The 15,840-nt window shown below is 39.9% G+C and overlaps 1 pseudogene; it reads right to left on the bottom strand.

Moving 5' to 3' along the window:
- Nucleotides 1–244: 244 nt before the first annotated feature.
- On the bottom strand, nt 245–14,223 carry LOC114372575 (annotated as a pseudogene).
- Nucleotides 14,224–15,840: the final 1,617 nt, after the last annotated feature.

The raw sequence follows: 15,840 nt of genomic DNA, 5'->3' as shown, positions 1-15,840 counted from the left end.
ATTACCAACAATTATACCATGATTATTACTCAAATTAAGCCCAAAAGTGTGCATTGTTGATGTCTATCAGAGTGGGTGGAGCTACTGTCATCGTGTAGGCTTGTGATGGTTTTGGCCCAAGGATGCATGTCTAGCACTATTGGGCTTTCTGAAAATTGGGTCTGACCCAATGTGAGGTGGGGACTGGGCCGCTGGATGAGGGGTATAGGCAAGGTTGAAGAACCCAAGGCATCCATGGCCACTATCATTGTTTGGTAGGCCACTGTTTGTGCTCTGATTGCTGTTGCCAGCCACTATTGCGGCCGTGACTACGACCGCCACCACCGTTGCTCTTGACGCCATTGCGATTACCAACATTGTTTTTGTCATTGTTGTTGCAGTTTTGACCCTTTTTACCACCATGAGTATTTTGATTTTGATGGGAATTTTTTGAGAGGGGATGAGAGTCATCAGTGTTGCGAGCCACCATGGCGGCACCCCTACCGGTTGCAACCTTCTTCGCAAGACCAGCTTCTTCTAAGGTGAGCATAGAGCGGGCTTGATAGAATGGTGAAAGAGGATCGCTTCAGTGAATGAGTGTGACAACCCCATTGTAAGCCTGTTAGTCCATATTTTTTATGAGCTAAAAATATGCTCTAAATACGAATTTTGCCAGATTATGTTCGAATCGAAAAGAAAGAAGAGTCTATTGAAAGGGATTCACAGGTTCGAGGAAGTATTTACGAAGTATAAGGCTAAGACAAGAAAGAGGGCTTCGAACCATTGGACGAATCGAGCTGGCATATGGTCGAATCGAAGTCAAGGCAGCAAGATTTCTGGACTTAGCGCAATTTCTGACAAAACTTCACAAAATCAGTTCGACTTCGAGCGATATGGATAACCGTTCTAAGGAGCAGTTATGTGCATGCAAGGTGTACGTAGCAGGACACTTGGCATTAGGATAGTGTTCGACCGTTAGGGCAGTTTTATTTTCGAATGTCTATATATAGCAGTTTTTTAGTCAGATTTCAGGGTCGCAAATCATTTCTACAAATCCTTAGATACTCAAAGTACCCAGCGCAGAGAGAAACGAGTACGCAAGGAAAATGTATGATTGTGAACCATTTTAAGTTCCTGTAAACTTTACATTTCGAATGCAATGCAATTTACGTTTCATTTTATATAATTCCTGTCTTTTAAATGGTTCATTCGATCGAATGAACTTGTTGATCCTTCAAATTCTGTAATTTACCTTTCCCTTGTCAAGTTACTTCCAGCATTTCGATTCTTTCAAAGAATTTTTACTTTCTGCAAACCTCAAAGCCAATGAATGTTCGTTGCAACGATGAACATCAAAAGCTTTACGTTCAATGCAAACACACAAATGGCATGCTCCTGAGATTCACTAGTTGATCTCGCAAGCAATTAACTTAGACTAGCGGTTGTTTACCAAATTCCAGCGTAAACAAATTGGCACGCCCGGTGGGACCGGTCAATTGTGTGTTTTGGCTTTAAAATTATTATTAAAGTTTTGTTTAGAACAGTTGTTTTATTGCATTCTTAATTGTTTTGATCTTGTATGCATTTAAGAAGTGGGAAATCTGTTCCACACTTAACAGAATTCAAAACTCGTACAAGGATGGCTAGACCACCCCCAAGTAATCGAAACAATGACCTTCCAAATATGGAGGGGCAACCAACGCAGACATCTGTCAGTAATGCCAATATAAATTCCGGCATAGGAGCAATTCCTGACCAAACTGTTGGCACGATAAGTTCGACCGCTTCGACGGTTATGAATCAGACAGGGGTAACTTCTCCCATGACCAACATGACGTTGGCAAGTTCGACCACGTCAGCGTCTGCTTTTGCCCCATGGAATAACCCTAGTTTAGGGAATCCCAGTGGAAGTCCCTTTCGACCGCTTCAAAACCCTCTATATGGCATGCCTACATCTTTGATGGCAGGGTTGCAAAACTCTCAACCAAATATAGAGAATCTTAATATGTCCTCTCCATCAGGGTCTGTAGCGGGCAATCAAGGTAGGATAATTCCTCAACATTTAACCAATACATCCGTTTTGTCACTCAGACAACAAATGGATGAAAGTAACCATGATATGGTTAACATGTTAACACAACAAATAGGAACTATTATTAACCCCTTAATTCAAAATACAAATGACAGTTACCAAATGTTAACAAATCAAATAAGTCGAATTGCTGACTTTTTTGGGGCACCACCCGTACAGCAACCACCAATTCGACAGATCCAAATACAGGCGCCTGTCCAAGAGATACAGATGCCTAACAATCCAGGGATGCAAATGGCTCAAGCACCACAACCATTGGCTCGCATAGAGCCACCAGCCCAACAGGTCGAACCAAACCCTGGTATAGTATTGGTAAATAGAAACCAAAATGCTGATGAAGTAATAGGGAATATTCAACAAAACCGTTTCGATAGGCAGAATAACCTGGCCCAAATGGTCGAAACAATTTTAGTACAAAATGGTTTGAACTTGGGCTTACACAGGCCGAATTTTGTGTCTCCATTATCTGAGTATGTGTTACAGACAGAATTACCAAGGGGTGTGAAAATCCCTAAGTTTACTAAGTTTGCAGGAGAGACAAATGAGTCTACTGTCGAACACATTGCTAGATATTTGGTCGAGGCAGGGGATTTGGCTAATAATGAAAATTTAAGAATGAAATATTTCCCTAATTCCTTAACTAAAAATGCTTTCACATGGTTTACAACTCTTCCTCCTCATTCCATACATAATTGGAACCAATTGGAGAGGATTTTCCATGAGCAATTCTATATGGGACAGTCTAAGATAAGCCTTAAAGAGTTAGCCAGCGTTCGACGTAAGGCACCTGAATCAATTGATGATTATTTGAACAGATTCAGACTCTTAAAGGCAAGGTGTTTCACCCAAGTCCCTGAACATGAATTAGTCGAAATGGCTGCTGGTGGCCTAGACTATTCGATTAGAAAGAAATTAGATACCCAGTATTTAAGGGATATGGCTCAATTGGCTGATAGAGTTCGACAACTCGAACGATTGAAGGTTGAAAAGGCTAGAAATTCTAAGTTCCACAAGAGGGAAAAGGTTGCATATGTCGAAACCAATGACAGTGACCAGGAGTTCGATATTATTTATGAAAATATCGAAGACAATGAGGTTGATGTAGCCGAATTAAAACCTGGACCTCCTTATGTTTGTAAATTCCTTAAACCTTCCAATGGAAAAAACCCTGTTGAACCTAAAAATGATAAATTTGTGTCTAAAACTTATACATTTGATATAACTAAATGTGATGAAATATTTGATTTATTAGTCACAGATGGCCAAATTGTTGTTCCTAAGGGCTTGAAAGTACCCCCAATCGAACAACAGAGGAAAAGGGGTTATTGTAAATTTCATAATTTCCTTGGCCATAAAACCTCACGTTGTGTTCTTTTCAGGGATTTGGTTCAAAAGGCTCTCGACGAAGGGAGGCTCAAATTTGGTGAGAAACCAAAGGTTGTTCAGGCAAATGCTGAAACATCCAAAGCTGCTGAAACTCTCTATGCGGAGCCCCAAGAAATAATGATGGTCGAAGCAATGGAGTTGTCTCAAGTGCGAGTTCAGGGCATATCTGAAGAGGATTACAACGAACAAATGAAGGTTGTATATCCTCAGGCTGAGGAGGATTTAATTGATTTCTTGAACAGATGCAAACTCGAAAACAAGATTGTGATGCTCTGCCCTCGCTGCAGTGCAGTATGTGATAGGGAGGCTACTGAGGGCCTCAAAAAATACCAAGTTGTTAACAAGGGGGCAAAGCAGAACCAACGTTTCGATAAAGGCAAAAGGGTTATGGTGCAGTCGAACACTAATCAGAAGTCTGGTCGAAGGAATACTTTCGCTCCTCCTGGTTCAGTTCCGGTCGAAAAATGGATGCACCAGGGACTCATAAGGTTTAACAAAGGGGCCATGGAAGTAGGTGGTTCGAGCGGAACGAAGCAAATTGGCCCACAGGAGGCTAATAGGTACTCTTATAGGAACAATTACAAAGGAAAGAATCCTATGACGAGGACCCAATGGCGCAGGTTCCAACGTCAGAAGAAATTGGCCCAACAGAATCTGCAAACGGGCCAGTATAAAGAAGTGTCTAGGAGGCCAGTAAAAGAGAGACTCCTGCCTCCAGTGGATGAAGATAAGATGGAGGATGAGGATTTACTGGATTCTGAACCAGACTTTGATGTCATCTGTGTGGTATCTATCTTGCCATCTGAATATGATGTCCAGTCTGAGGTTACTGAGATCGAAGGTGAGTTCGATCATTTTGATATGGCTGACCCAAAGCCAGTATGTTACTATGTTATGAACAATGGCTGTGTGGAAGAACAATTAGCTTATTTCGAAAGGCCATATTTTCAGATGAAAAGTCATCTCAAACCTCTTTTCATCAGAGCAAAAGTTGAGAATATTGGCATCAACAAAGTGCTCATAGATGGAGGAGCGGCTGTTAACTTAATGCCTCGATCTATGCTCCACAAGATCGGGAAACATGACACTGATCTATCTGCCCATAACATTGTGCTTTCGAATTATGAGGGTAAAACTGGCTATTCTTTGGGAGCCATTCAAGTAGATGTTGCTGTAGGCAGTATAGTTCGACCAACTCTATTCCTGGTGATACAGTCTAAGGCTAATTTTAACTTGCTATTAGGAAGGGAATGGATTCATGGAGTTGGGGCTGTGCCATCTACCCTCCACCAGAAACTCATTATCTGGAGGGAAGATGGGATTGTTGAAAATATAGAGGCAGATCAAAGCTTCTACAAGTCAGAGGTTGATAATGTTACTGCACAAACCTTTGACAAAAAGTTGGCTAACATAGCACCTTGTGGTGACAAGGAGGCTGTTTTCGAATCAAGTGACAATGTTATCCACTCTGTCAAACTCCATCCTACCTATGGGTTTATATGGGAGAGGGAGGAAATTGATGTTGTTCCCTCTGAAGATGGAGTCATTCCACTAACTGGGTGGAATATATATGAAGATTAATATGACTGAGGCCACTGCATGGGCCAGAATTACGGCTTATATGGCCGAAAAAAGACTAAATACGGCCTTTGAGGCTGAATCTCAACAAAATATGGCAGTTGAAGCCAAGATCGAAGATCATGAAAACAAAGAAACAAAGGATCGAAGACTGGATTGCATTTATGACGATGAGCCGCTGGGTTTTGAGAAAAATCCCATAAGTGAGGTGCCAAAGATGCAGGCTCAAGATCCTTTGGAGGAGATCGACATTGGAAATGGCTCGATAAAAAGGCCAACCTATATCAGTGCCAATATCACCTCAAGTCTAAAAGAAAAGCTGGTGCCTCTTCTTAGAGAATTTAAAGACTGTTTTGCTTGGGATTACCACGAAATGCCTGGGTTAAGCAGAGAAATGGTCGAAATGAAATTACCGATTAAGGAGGGAAAAAGACCAGTAAAACAACTACCAAGAAGATTCGCACCAGAAATCATGTCCAAAATTAAGGAAGAGATCGAAAGGCTGCTGAGGTGTAAATTCATCAGATCTGCCAGGTATGTCGAATGGTTAGCAAATATAGTCCCTGTCATTAAAAAGAATGGAACTCTTAGAATATGCATAGATTTTAGGGATTTAAATAATGCTACACCTAAAGATGAATATGCTATGCCAGTAGCGGAAATGTTGGTAGATTCGGCAGCTGGCTTCGAATTTTTAAGCATGTTAGATGGTTATTCTGGTTATAACCAAATATTTATTGCTGAAAGTGATGTGTCGAAAACAGCATTTCGATGCCCTGGTGCTTTAGGCACTTATGAATGGGTGGTTATGCCCTTTGGGTTGAAAAATGCTGGGGCCACTTATCAAAGGGCCATGAATTCCATGTTTCATGATTTTATTGACACATTTATGCAAATTTATATTGATGATATAATCATCAAATCCTCCTCAGAAGATAGCCATTTGGATTATCTTAGGCAATCTTTCGAACGAATGAGGAAACATGGATTAAAAATGAATCCATTAAAGTGTGCTTTTTGTGTGCGTGCAGGAGATTTCCTTGGTTTTGTGGTGCATAAAAAAGGCATTGAGATAAATCAAAATAAGACAAAGGCTATTCTTGAGACGAAGCCTCCTTCGACCAAAAAACAGCTTCAGTCTTTGCTAGGAAAAATCAACTTCTTGAGGCGATTTATTTCGAATCTAAGTGGCAAAGCTCAAATTTTTTCGCCATTACTTCGACTCAAGAAAGATGAACCATTCAAATGGAATGAAGAGCATCAAAAGGCTTTCGATGAAATTAAAGAATATCTGATCAAGCCTCCTGTGCTAATGCCTCCTAGTCGAAACAAGACTATGAAGTTGTATATTGCTGCATCTGACAAGACCATTGGTAGCATGTTGGCTCAGGAAGATGATGATGGCGTAGAGCATGCAATTTATTATCTTAGTCGTATACTAAATGATGCAGAAACTAGATATACTGCCATAGAAAAACTTTGTCTTTGTCTGTATTTCTCTTGTGCAAAACTTAAGCAATATATAAAGCCTGTTGATGTTTATGTGTATTCTCATTATGATATTATTAAGCACATGTTGTCAAAACCTATTTTACACAGTAGAATTGGAAAATGGGCTTTAGCATTAACAGAATATTCTTTAACATACAAGCCTTTGAAATCTGTTAAGGGTCAAATTGTGGCAGATTTTATTGTAGATCACTCAGTGATCGAGATGCCGCAAGACTATGTCGATACAGAGCCTTGGATTTTGTATTTCGATGGATCGAAACACAAACATGGAACTGGAATTGGAGTCTTAATAATATCCCCCAATAAAGTTCCAACTAAGTTCAAATATAAAATCAAAGGGCTTTGTTCTAATAATGAGGCTGAGTATGAAGCTCTAATTACAGGCCTTCAAATTTTAATTAGCCTGGGGGCAAGAAATGTTAACATAAGGGGTGATTCAGAATTAGTGTTGAAGCAATTAACACAAGAATACAAATGTGTTAATGAACACTTAGCAAAATATTTTGTTATGGCGAGTTCTCTTCTGAATCATTTCGATTACATTAACATTGAGCATATACCTCGACAAGAAAACCAAGAAGCAAATGATTTAGCCCAAATAGCTTCAGGGTACAAAATGTCGAAGGAAAAATTAACTCAGTTGATCGAAATAAAAGATAAACTGGTGATACCAGAGCCATTAAGTACTAAATTGCCAATGCCAAAACTTGTGGGGGCAATTACACCACAAAATAATGAAGATGAAAGCATGGATGATCTCCAGGGAAAAATTCAAATTTTGGCCATTGACAATATGTTAGATAATGATTGGAGAAAGTCCATTGTTGAATATTTGGAAAATCCAATAGGTAATGTGGCTCGAAAGATCAAATATAGGGCTTTAAATTACGTGATTGTGGGAAATGATTTGTTTAAAAAGACTGCAGAAGGAGTGTTGTTGAAATGTCTAAGTGAATCAGAAGCATACTTGGCAGTTTCCCATGTTCACAGTGGGGCTTGTGGATCACATCAAGCAGGTCATAAAATGAAATGGCTTTTATTTCGACAAGGTTTGTATTGGCCTTCGATGTTAAAAGACTGCATAGAATTTGCTAAAGGCTGTCAGGAATGCCAAAAGCATGCAGGGATACCAAAAGCATGCAGGGATACAGCATGTACCTGCTAGTGAGTTACACTCCATAATCAAACCTTGGCCTTTCAGAGGATGGGCTTTGGACTTAATTGGTGAAATCAAGCCCGCTTCTTCTAAGAACCAGCGTTATATTATAGTTGGTATCGATTACTTTACAAAATGGATCGAAGCAGTTCCTTTGCCAAATGTTGATCAGGAAGCAGTAATTAGTTTCATTCAAAATCATATTATTTATAGGTATGGTATTCCTGAAACAATTACCACTGATCAAGGTTCAGTTTTTACTGGACGAAAAATGCAAGAATTTGCCCAAAAAACTGGCTTTCGATTATTAACCTCAACACCATATTACGCGCAAGCAAATGGTCAGGTCGAAGCAGCCAATAAGATTGTAATTAACTTGATTAAAAAACACATTGCCTTAAAGCCAAGAAATTGGAATAAAACGTTAGATCAAGTTCTATGGGCATGTAGAAATTCTCCTAAGGAATCAACTAATACTACCCCATTTCGACTGACTTATGGGCATGATGCTGTACTTCCGGTCGAAATACATTTGCAATCAGCCAGGGTACAAAAACAAATGGACATTCCAATCGACCATTATTGGAAAATGATGTCAGATGAGTTAGTTGATTTAGATGAAGAGAGATTAAGAGCATTAGAAGTTTTGACTAAACAAAAAGAAAGAGTTGCTAAAGCTTATAATAAGAAAGTGAAGTCAAAAACTTTTAATGTTGGAGATTTAGTTTGGAAGGTTATCCTGCCCATAGATAGTAAGGATCGAGCCTTGGGCAAATGGTCCCCAAATTGGGAAGGACCGTTTAAAATAATTCAGATCTATTCGAATGGTGCTTATGAGTTAGAGGAGCTAACCCCTCAGAAACGTACTTTGAGCATAAATGGTAAGTATTTGAAAAAATATAAACCAACACTGCTCGAAGTTAAAATAAGCATAGAATAAGAGAAATACGGGAAACATAAAAATGGCGATAACAGTAAATTGCCACGAAAGGGCATGTGTCAATATTACATCGAAAAGTAGAATCGAAATACAGAATTCGAAATAAAGAAATCATAAGTTCTACTAAGTCATGACCAAATCCTCATACAGCTTTTTCAAGGTGGTCATTTCTTTAGTTAAGACCTGGTCAGCACTCTCCATAACCCTTGCCTCATCTGCTACAGCTTGAGATGCGCTAAAGGCCTTCAGGCCTTCCCTCCCTTTTTCAGCAACCAGTTTCTGAATCGAGTTAGCGGCCTTCTCCTGGAGTTCTTTGCGTTTGGCCTGCTCTGTTACAATTTTCTGCCTTAGATCATCGACCTGAGATAGCAAATTCGTAATAGTTGCCTCCCAGGAGGAGATGTTATCATCACAGGCTTTGATCTCAGAAGATCCTTCTTTCGCCTCTTTGGTGAGACGTTCGACTTCATGTTGAGCAGCTCGGGCTTTCTCGAGCAGAAGGATATGTGCCTGTTTTTGGGCATCCAGTCTGGCGCCATTTTCGCGTTTTTTCTGCACAGTACTTGCAAATTGGTCAATGATGGCCTCGATTTGGATAACTTTGCCTAGAATCTCATCAGAGGTAAGAGGGTTGTGCAATTTCCTCAAAAAGTTCAGGTGCCCAAAGGCAGCAGAGGGGTTCTCTTCAATGGATTTAAGCACATCTTCTCGTGCGTATTCCATGGATAACTTCAAGAGCAGAGAATCTTGGCGTACTGAAGAGTTTATTTCGGCATCAGATGAGGACGAAGCACCAGGAATCTTTTCACTTGAGGTGTTGGCTTGACTTGTGTTCAGCAGGAGTCGAAGGGCTGCAGCAGGGTCTTCGTCTTGCATTTGGATGAATGTATCTTCTGCGATCCCTATGCTAGCGGAAAGCTTAGATGTTGAAGACGCCGGCTAAATGTCCGAACCTCCAGCTTCAGCCTCTTTTATGGCCTCTTCATCGGAAAAGTTTTCTTCGGATGAACTTTTCTGACTCGATCCATGAGGACTGCTGGATCCAATGCCTTGACCTTCACCCTGTTCCTCAACATTCACTGCATCCGTCTCAGGAGCGGGAGATGTTCGAGCATGTGAGGGTATTTCTTCTACAGAAACATTTTGTTGTACCTGATTCGAATTATCATGGAAAAAGGTTAACAAATAGTTTCGTATAAGCTATGATTTAAAACACATTAAGAGGATGATACCTCGACGGCAGGTTGTTCTTGTGGTGAGTCCGGTTGATCGACAGGGTTGCCCATCTCAGCAATAAAAGGAGTAGCCTCTACTTCAGTGCCGTCAATATCGGTCGAAGGTGGTTGGACGTCAACAGGTTGATTGTCACCTTGTTCTTTTGAAGGCTTGGTCTTTTTCTTTTTCTTCTTGATTGGCTCACCACCCTCAACAGCCACAGAAGGTTCAGGCTCGACCTGCTTCACTTTCTTTTTCTTCTTAGGCATTTGAGCCTGGGAATTGCCTGCCTCTGTTTGTTCAGCAGACTTGGTCGAAGTCGCAGGTAACTTTCTTTTTTTTATAAGAGGTCTTTCCTCTTCTTCCTGCATTACGAGGGTAAAGAATTGTCAGAATATAGACTTGAAAGAAAGCTATAATATTTGACATTAGAAATAAAACTTGCATCTTTCTCTTCGTCTAATTCGACGACCGCATGCTTCGAGCGTTTCGAAGTCGTGGTAGTATCAATGCTATCATCTTTCTTTTGACTCTGAAAAAATAAAGAAATATGAGGCAAGACGTTAAGAGTAAAAGATAAGTTCAGAAGAGTTACCTTCTCTTCTTGTTTCCCTTCTTGGATCTTCACCCCAGTGGGTTTCTTGGGTCTCACATCAGCTCGAGACGTTTCACCACTTTTCTTCGTCATGATTGTTTTGCCTGAAAGTAAGAATATTAGAAAAGGCAAAAATACATATCAATTTAGAAAGTCAAAAGTAATTTAATACCTCGAGCTTGAAGGTTTGAGCAGATATTCTCGACCGTTGGTTGTGTAAAACCACTCTCAAGTCTGGAGATCATGATAGTAGTGTCTCCAACTGAACGGGTCGAATAATATTTCTCCCACCAGGTAACAAACCCCATGGTGCAGAAGTGGGAATGGTTGAACTCAAAAGGATGCAGGTCATAGTTTTCATCAAGAGAAATCTTCAAAAACTTCTTGAAAGTCTTTTCCGAAAGATTGGCCCCTCTTATGACGTCTCGAGGATCTTCGAACAAGCTTTTAGGACGGATTTGCGAGAGGCCAAATTGTCTTGAAACCAAATTAGGCTGGTATCCAACCAGGCCTAAATAGTTCGATTGAACACCTGTACGACAAGACAGGATCTGTGGATTCAAGTAAAATGACCATATTTCGTTCACTTCTTCTTCATTGTCCGGATCGACAGCAGGAAAATAGTCAGTGAACCAGGCCGGGCCAACTTCTCGACTAATGAAGGGAGCATGTTGGGGAAGAAACTTGTCAAAGCTCAGAAAAATCCTCATGTACTTTAGGAACAGCTTTTGTGAGTTTTGATCTAAGGTCTTGGGTGTTAATCGAAGTGCTCTCTGGCCTTCGATCGAGCGATTTGCAACTTCTTCAGCATAATCTTGTGGGATTATTAATCCCATTTCTTGTTCGAAAGTGGCATTAAGCCACAATTGGAGAAGCCACATAGGCCCGGACACTAAGAAGGAAGACCCATCCTTCGATTTCTTCAGATCATCGCATGCCTCACCAAGTGATTCGTATAGCACTGCTAACAAGAGGCGTCCAAATCCAAAGTTCCGACCTTCATGAATTTGTAATGCCATTGGAATAAATCTTTTGGCTACTTGCAAGGATTTCGTGCAGAAGACATAGTGAGATAGCCACAGAGTTAAGAAGGCTACGTGCTCTTCATCAGAGACCTCCTCTTCGACCGGTCCTTGGTGTTCAGCTATATATTTGGAGAAGGTGTTCTCCTTATATACTAGCTTTATATTATCAGTAGAATTAGTGGGGTCATAAGTTTCTCCGCTAGGCCTAAGGCCTGTGAGGGCGGCTACATCTAAGAGAGTGGGGGTCATCATACCACACTTAAATTGAAAGGTGTTGGTAGAAGACTCAAAAAAGTGCATAGCTGCTATCAGCATTTCTGGTCGATATTCAGGACCAGATCGAGAGAATTGTATCAAATCAAATATGCCATATGTCTTCCAGAAATCCTCATACGCTTGTTCGACTCGATCAAGCCAAGGCAGGTAATCCCTATGGGCTATTGACGGGGCGGATCGGAAAAGTTTGTTGGGTTTGCTTAAACAATTAAAGTTGTAAGGCTCACTATCAAAAATCCTAGGTTCACAAGTTTGGTAGCAGGGAAATACCTTATCCATTTTACTCGAAAATGATGCTTTGTCTGGTAAGGGGCCACCAAAAGCGTAAACTGTTCTTTCCACTGCAAAAGGGATCATCACCTCTGATTCCCAGGTTTCTGTTTGTTCTGCGTTACCATGGGGTTCTGGGACCACCTTCTCTCCATCGTTCCTGATTGTAAAGTGTTGCCATTTCCCAGCAAATGGGACTGATTGTTCTTGCGACATCGTAAGAAGTCTGAAAAAGGATGATTCGTACGAAGGGTTTGGTGACTGATAGAATCAGTGAGTAAAGGCTTGGATTCACGGAGAACAGTGGCAAAGCTCAGGGATACGGTGAGGTTGATGATGAAAGGAGTAACAAGTTGATATGAAGATCTGAAAGTAAGATGGTTTCGCCGGAAATATGAAGTAGAAGAAGAAAGGTTTCGGAAGCAAAGAAGAAGAAAGGTTTTGGAAGCAGAGAAGCTGAAGGGGTTTTGTCTGGAGTTCTGGCGCTATTTATGGAGTTTCACTTTAAAAAAGGGAAAAACAATATAATAAGAATCAAGGGTCAAAAATCAATCACATCAGATTTCCCTTCCGACTCCCCAGCGTGACACGTGTCCCACTCTGCCTAGAAAAGTGGAATTAATGATGGGTAGTGGGAGATCGAGGCGACGGTTACCAGTAAATGTGCCATCATGTCACCGTTTCAGGAAAATTGGTAGAAGAAGAGAAAAAATGTCAACTTCTCATCTTCCTTCGATCTCGAATCGAAGCAGACATTTTTTGGGGGCAATTTGTTAGCCCATATTTTTGATGAGCTAAAAATATGCTCTAAATACGAATTTTGCCAGATTATGTTCGAATCGAAAAGAAAGAAGAGTCTATTGAAAGGGATTCACAGGTTCGAGGAAGTATTTACGAAGTATAAGGCTAAGACAAGAAAGAGGGCTTCGAACCATTGGGCGAATCGAGCTGGCATATGGTCGAATCGAAGTCAAGGCAGCAAGATTTCTGGACTTAGCGCAATTTCTGACAAAACTTCACAAAATCAGTTCGACTTCGAGCGATATGGATAACCGTTCTAAGGAGCAGTTATGTGCATGCAAGGTGTACGTAGCAGGACACTTGGCATTAGGATAGTGTTCGACCGTTAGGGCAGTTTTATTTTCGAATGTCTATATATAGCAGTTTTTTAGTCAGATTTCAGGGTCGCAAATCATTTCTACAAATCCTTAGATACTCAAAGTACCCAGCGCAGAGAGAAACGAGTACGCAAGGAAAATGTATGATTGTGAACCATTTTAAGTTCCTGTAAACTTTACATTTCGAATGCAATGCAATTTACGTTTCATTTTATATAATTCATGTCTTTTAAATGGTTCATTCGATCGAATGAACTTGTTGATCCTTCAAATTCTGTAATTTACCTTTCCCTTGTCAAGTTACTTCCAGCATTTCGATTCTTTCAAAGAATTTTTACTTTCTGCAAACCTCAAAGCCAATGAATGTTCGTTGCAACGATGAACATCAAAAGCTTTACGTTCAATGCAAACACACAAATGGCATGCTCCTGAGATTCACTAGTTGATCTCGCAAGCAATTAACTTAGACTAGCGGTTGTTTACCAAATTCCAGCGTAAACAAAGCCTCAATGAGGCCGGCCACCATTTGAAGAACAAGACAGTTATTCGACACTGGTGCGCCTACGTTCTTGAGTTGATCGGACAATTTCTTGAGTCGTTGACAATACACAGAGGCATTTGGGAAATCCTCCATGTTGGTACGGGAGAATTATTGCTCAAGAGTTACAACCCAAGAATTCTTATTGTCTTGGAATATATCATGCAACCTATTCAAGGCCTCCATTGTTGTTGCATTGGGTTCAAGAATAGTATGTAGCAGGTCATGTGAGATTGTTGCATAGATCCATTAAAGGACTGCAACATTAAGGGTCGACCACAATACCTTTTCTTCATCAGTTTTAGGAACCCTTTCCTTGCCTTTCTCGGGTGGGACGATGTGGTGGAAGACCTTGTGAGAACGTGCATGAATCTTGAACAATTTCGCCCACATCGCGTATTGAACGTTTTCCATCTCCGAGGTGATGGAGATATGGTTCTTAATGTTGGAGACAACAAGAGCTGGGTGGAATTTGTTGGAGTCAGTCATGGTGGCTGACGTGAGAAGAGAAGTTAGGGCGCGGCGGAAACAAGAGAGGATCATATCCTAGACTACGGATACCATGAAAGAATATAATTTACTGTTCATTTCATTAGTAAAATTGTGGTTATATACCACAGTTACAAGAGATATTCTAGGCTATAATAAGAAAACTAATTATACACAAAAGAGATCCTAGACTCTAATAAGGATACTAAATACAAAAATATATTGACATATATTTTAATAATTCTAGTAATATTTAGTTAGTCTATCGTAATATAAGCACATGCCCTAGCTATATGAGAGACATTTTGTATATCAATTGTGCAGTGGATATGGTATTTATCACCAGGAAAGGACTATTGCATTTCATCCAATATATGTGGTCAACAAACTTCTGGTCTTTTACAAAGTAATTGCCAATTACTTTATTCATGGATTTGTCACTGTTGCCATCATAATAGGTTTATGTATTCATGGTCATGCATTCATATATACTTTATATTGTGATATTAATATTTGGTAACCTAGAAAGATGGTTGGGTTTCTTTAGACATGTCAGGAATTTTTGTATAAGGTTTGGATACTCTTTGTAACTTTTATATATTAATATAATTATCTTTTCTGATTAAAAAAATGTATAAAATGTTGCTATGATTTTTTTTTACATTTTTTTATAATAAATATTTTTTTCTTTTAATTTCTTTAAAACACTAATTAGCAAGACTCTTGATAATATAGGCATCCTAGTTCTCTCACTTTTGGATCCTTCTTAATTGCAAGTGGAAGATTATTTACATTGACTTTGGTATTGCAAATTTATCATCAACTTATATGCATGCATCATTGTTCCATTATCACTGACACACATGCATATAGGCAAGATTGTATCATCATCATTCATGACACACTTCTAATCAACATCATTCCTACTTCAACTTATGTGCAAGCTAGAAAGCCATTTCGTGGTTAAATGAAAAAAAAAATTCTCTTATGCTTTGCTTCAGACTTTGCCCAAAATCTCACAATCCCATGGAAGCCAACATATCTGTGAAAAATGTTTCAGGTGATTTATTCCTCAAGGGGGCCATTTTTTATATACAAGAATGTGCACCTGCTATTCCTCCTAAAATGGTGCCTCTAATCTGTCCATCTACCAATTACACATGTGCCTAATTATTATACAATTATAAATAGCTATTAACAAAATCACTCTGATTTGCATAGATTTGCACATTAAAAGATTACCAAATATAACTAATTTCCAAATATAGCTTAATACCCCCTCCCCTCAAGTTGGAGCATGGAGATTTTGAATGCCTAATTTGCCAAGGAAAGTTTCAAACTGCAGTTTCCCTAATGCTTTTGTGAATATATCTGCAAGTTGAGCGGTAGTAGGAACATAGCTGGGGCGAATATTGTCTTTGAGAATCTCATCCCGAACAAAGTGGCAGTCTACCTCGATGTGTTTGGTGAGTTCATGAAACACTGGATTTTTGGAAATGTGTAAAGCGGTCTGACTATCACAGCGAATGGTCATGGGTTTGTCATGGACAACCCCTAGGTCAGAGAGGATCCCTTTCAACCATTTTAACTCGCATGTAGTGGTTTCCATAGACCTATACTCAGCCTCAACAGAAGACAGAGAAACTGTATGTTGTTTCTTTGTTTTCCAGG

Source organism: Glycine soja, chromosome 2, assembly GCF_004193775.1.
Source record: "Glycine soja cultivar W05 chromosome 2, ASM419377v2, whole genome shotgun sequence".
Taxonomy (NCBI): domain Eukaryota; kingdom Viridiplantae; phylum Streptophyta; class Magnoliopsida; order Fabales; family Fabaceae; genus Glycine; species Glycine soja.
The sequence above is the reverse complement of the archived record's forward strand: the minus strand, read 5'-3'. Positions and strand labels throughout refer to the sequence as shown.